The following is a 5251-nucleotide window of genomic DNA, read 5'->3' on the forward strand; positions in this document are numbered from 1 at the left end:
TGTTGCCTCTGGATGAACATGACCCCATGGTGTGGAGGGCTGGATGAACAGTAGACGGTGGAGGGGTGGATGAACAGGACCCCGTGGTTTGGAGGGTTGGATGAACAATAGAAGATGAAGGGGTGCCCGTGGAGGGGTGGATGAACAGGACCCCGTGGTGTGGACGGCTGGATGAACAGTAGACAGTGGAGGGGTGCCCGCGGAGGGGTGGTTGAACAGTAGCCGGTGGAGTAGCGCGCGATGGAGGCTGGATGAACAGGAGCCCGTGGAGGCTGCAGGAGGTCGACGGTGGAGATGAACAGTATCTCGTGGAGTCCCGTTTTGCAGTACGCCACACCCCTCCCGATGAACAGGACCCCCATTTCGACCGTAGCGCTCCAACACAAGTCCGTTTCGTCCGTTTTGCGGTACGCCACACCCCTCCCGATTAACAGGACCCCTGTTTCGACTGTAGGAGGTCCGTTTCCTCCGTTTTGCGGTACGCCACACCCCTCCCGATCAACAAGACCCCCGTTTTGACCGTAGGAGGTCCGTTTCCTCCGTTTTGCGGTACGCCACACCCCTCCCGATGAACATGATCCCGTTTCGAACGTGGCCGGTCGAACACAAGGACGTTTCCTCCTTTCTGCGGTACGCCAGGCCTCGTTTCCATCACCTGTTCCGTCCAAGCCCTCCTGATGAACATGACCACGCATTCCGTTCCGACGCAACTGGTTGGCTCCCACGCGTTCTGTTGCCTCCCGATGAACACGACGCATTCCGTTGCCTCCCCATGAACACGACGCATTCCGTTGCCTCCCCGTGAACACGATGACGATGTTGTTTCTCTGTTCCGACCCTACCATGTTCACGAGCCCTGGCCGTACGTATGCGCGAGTAGGTGTTCGAGACCCCGCCCGTATGTACGTATGTGGCCGTATTTTCTTTCTTGCACCCTGGCCGTTGTACGTACGTGTACATGCTACATGCGCGCCCCTACTACGACACGTGCACGCCTCTACTACGACACGTGCGCGCCTCTACATCGACCAATATGTACGTACACGTTCGCGACTAGAATGAAAACGCTACGTACGCTTCGACCAGGTGGGTCCCGACTGTCAGGCACTTCCTTGCATGCGAAGATGTAGCTGGTGGGTCCCAGCGATCAGGGGGAAATGTTTTTTTCGTGAAATACGGTGGCCCGTTTGGTGGGTCCCCACTGTCAGGTGGAGGAATAATTATTTTGCACGTAATAAGGAGGCACTTCCTTGCTGTGGCCATGGACCCAGCTGTCAGCCTCTCCACGTACAGTCCACGTCCGATGGAAGCCGTTCCTTGACCATGTTGACCACACCGCGCCGAGAGCACCAGGGCGGTGGACGACAGCGAGGCCTAGGAAGGGGACGACACGGAGCCGGGGAAGACGCGACAGTGGATGCCCACGCGTAGAGGAGTACGAGGGTTCACTGGTTCGCTGTGGTGTGAGGCTGCCGTCGCCGCAAAATAACAGGGGGTGTGGGTGAGTAGAGGGATGGCCTCGCCAGTGGTGGGAGTAGTAGGGGGCGGTGAGGCCTCCGCGGCATCACGGCCGGCCACGGGAGGCAGGAGCATGCGGCACGACCGGCGCTGCTTTGGGTGGCTGGAGCACGAAGACCAGAGGTTGAAGAAGCACTACGGCCGTTGGATGGACATCATACAGTCACTGGAGCTACAATCGTTCATATTGACTAAGTTGACAAAGCCCTCTGTCCCCGTAAACTTAGTAGGCCCACAAGTCAGCCTGCCACCAAGGTGAGTCCCAGCTAGCAGGGGGAGTATTCATTTTTTTTGTGCGTAATAAGGAGGCATTTCCGGTGGGTCTGAGCTGACAGCGGGGGGGACGTTTTTTTCGTGAAATACAGAGACCCTTCTGGTGGGTCCCAGCTATCAGGTGGAGGAATCATTATTTTGCGCGTAATAAGGAGGCATTTTTCTGTGTGGGCCCCTAATGTCAGCCTCTTCCAATGGCTGTTGTTTGTTGACCATGTTGACCTCGTCGCATCGAGAGCACAAACACGGTGGACGAGGGCGAGGCCCAGGAAGAGAACCACCCAGAGCCGGCGAAGCCACCGCAGCGGATGCCCACGCCGAGGGGAGAACGAGCGCTGACTGGTCGGCTGCGGGGTGAGGCTGACATCGCCGGAAAATAACAGGAAATGTGGGTGGTTAGAGGGATGGCCTGGCGGCTGCACAACCAGCCATGGGAGGAGGGACCAGGCAGTCCCGCCGGTGCTGGTTTGGGCGGCTGGAGCAGGAAGATCAGAGATTGAAGAAGCACGGCGGACGTTGGATGGACATCCAATAAACACTGTTGTGTGTTGACTAAGTTGACAAAGCCTTGCGTACACGTCAAAAAAAATTTAAGATAGCGTCATCGTCAACCTAGTAGGCCCAGAAGTCAGCGTCCAAATCAGTGGAAAATAGCATACAACCCATTAGCCATTATTTTCAATAATTTACAGCCCATTTCCTAATTCTTAAGGATATTTGAAGCCCATATTCTTTTTATTAGCATTACATACCATATATTCTGGGCACTGCTAAAAAGTTGAACGAAATTTTGCATATTTTGGTGGGGTCCAAACTCTTTTAATCACGAAATTTCTAGTCACGTTAAAAATGATTTTCAAAAAAATATATCAATATAAAATTCAAATAACAATTATCCGCAAAAAAATGAATGAAATTTAGAATCTTAACTAGCAAGATGCCCGTTCGTTGCACTGAACATGAAGATGCATTTGTATGAGTAGTTTATCTTGTGGGAGAAAAGATGATATTTTAATGTAATTGCCAGTTGGCTTTTGTTTTTATAAGAGTAGAGAGTAGAGAAATCCTGAAAAAAATGATATTTTAATGCAATTGCCGGTTGGCTTTGGTTTAAAAATTTACAGCCCATTTCTTACAACTTATAGCCCATTTTCTGGGGAAGCCCATTTCTTACTACTTACATCCCTCCTCGTCTTGAAAGATTTGCAGCCCAGCAGGGCTGAGAAAAGCAAGTAGGCCGCGGTTTTGGTATTCTCCAAAAAAAGAACTGGGCTAGCCAATTTCAAAAAGAAAAATATATCAACTGGGCTCGTCATATGCTTAATAAAAGCGTAAGCGTGGGCTAGACGGGCCACAGCCCCCGCACAGCGCGCAGTTGAGCTCCGTATCTGAAACTGAAAAACAACTGGGCGAGCTGCTGGGTCCCTGGTGTTATCCGATTGTTGTGTAATTTTCTCGTTTATTGACTACATTGACAATGGCTTGGAACCTAGTTGTCAAAAAATTAGGAGGAAGTATTTTTTTGGCTTGTAATAACGAGGCACCTGCTTGCGAAATGCAATGACCCTGGTGGGTCCCTACTGTCAGCCTCTCCACGTACAGTCATATCCTAATTCCTCTTGGTTGTTGACCATGTTGACAACGCCAGACGGTGGTGGGCACAGCGAGCTAACCAAAGCGGAGAACGACGGCAAGGCCTCAGACAGGAACGAATAGCAGCCATGGAAGATGCGACAGTGTAGTGGCAGGTGGAGGGGAGTACGAGGGCAACAACATGCAAGTCAAGCATACAAATGGTACAAAAAGCCCAAGGATTAATTGTTCATCAAATTTTTAGACAAAACCCAGATTGAACAGGACAGTAACATCTAACCCAAGCACTCTTTTTTGCAGTCACAAACAAATGGATCGGTCTGATCCATAAAATCAACATCCTGTGCAAAAACCTTTATTTCAGGATGTCTACAACTTATTGTAAATAGAAGCCGAGCACGTTTAGAAGCCCATTTGTCCACCTGAAACTTCTTTTTTTGCTGTTCAACATGTTCGTCCGTGAGAAATATCTTGCTATAAAAATTAAGCCTCATGGACAATAGTAACCTGGCATTCAACAAGAAGAATGTGACAAAGCTTCTATTTGCCTAGTTGGATGCATATGGTCCCATCATTATTGTCCTCAAACGAATGTCATGAGAACTGAGAAAATCCTTGTGCTTATTACACCAACAATTGGTTACATGTTTTTCTCCATGTGGTTCTGCCTAAGTAGACATGAAGATTGAAAACAGTTAAGGTCTGAAAAAAGAGTAAGTCAAAATAACGACAGTTGAACAGTTAATTCTATTAAAATATATACGGGCTTTCAATGTGCATGAAATCATCACCTCTATGTATAAATTCTCCAGAGATCGAAAGCATCGCAGCAAGCCAATAATTATGTCCAGATCAAGACTATACATTCTGATATATATGATCTTGACAAAATCCAGCAACATTGATAGGCTATCAATGGATGAACTCTTCATTGAGCATATAACATAATATTAGTACCCAAAGTGTACTCCAAGATGATATAAAACTTATGCGCACAAATGAAAAATGCAGCATATGATTACAAATGTGTAGATGATAATATACGGTACCTGAAAAAGTGAGGAGCCAAACACCCACTCCTTGTCATTATTAAACGGGTCACGAATTACACCCAAGGTCTCCAGTTTGGGCGCAGAGACGACAGTTATTTCTGAAGGTGTATAACAATTATGAAGGAGCAACCTTTCAAGTGAAGGGGCATCTTCGATGATGAGCTCTTCTCCTTTAAAACAAATTCCAATGCTTTTAAGGTGAGGCAACTTTATTTGGAGACAACTGACCGATTTCTATTCCCAAAACAATCAGCAAGCGCTCCAGGGCAGGGCAACTGGAGTGGATGATGCTGTGCACTGAGGCCTCCGACAGATAAACCACCACAAGTGAAAGTTTTTTTAGCAGTGGGAGTCAAAGCATTTGTACCAGATCGCCTGGTAGATGGTACCGGGCGAAGGTGGCGGTGTGGAGAGAGGAGCAAAACCGCGAGATGGACAATGGTGGTGTGGGCACGAATTCTTGGTATGTTCGTGGTATGAAACTTTCGTGGTAATGGTAGAACTCAAACTGCTGGAGTTTTCCAAATTTAGGGGATGTCTGCCAAGCGTCCACCTTGCCGGGTATGGACAGCAGGTAGCTTGTCGGGATGCAAAGGCATTAAATGGGGCCCTACTGGTGTGAAGAGACGATGGCTCTGAGGACATCAAATTCAGGAAGGACAGATATCTGACGACAGTCGAGATTGAGGGGCGTGGTGCGCCGTAGAGGGCGCCACCGAGTTGAGAGGACTTGTGTGCGGCAGCAATCCTTGATGGGGAGAAGCGAGTTGATCTCCTCAAGGATGACGCCCGGGAGATCGCTGATGTGGTCCACC

Source organism: Triticum dicoccoides, chromosome 7B (assembly GCF_002162155.2).
Source record: "Triticum dicoccoides isolate Atlit2015 ecotype Zavitan chromosome 7B, WEW_v2.0, whole genome shotgun sequence".
Taxonomy (NCBI): Eukaryota; Viridiplantae; Streptophyta; class Magnoliopsida; order Poales; family Poaceae; genus Triticum; species Triticum dicoccoides.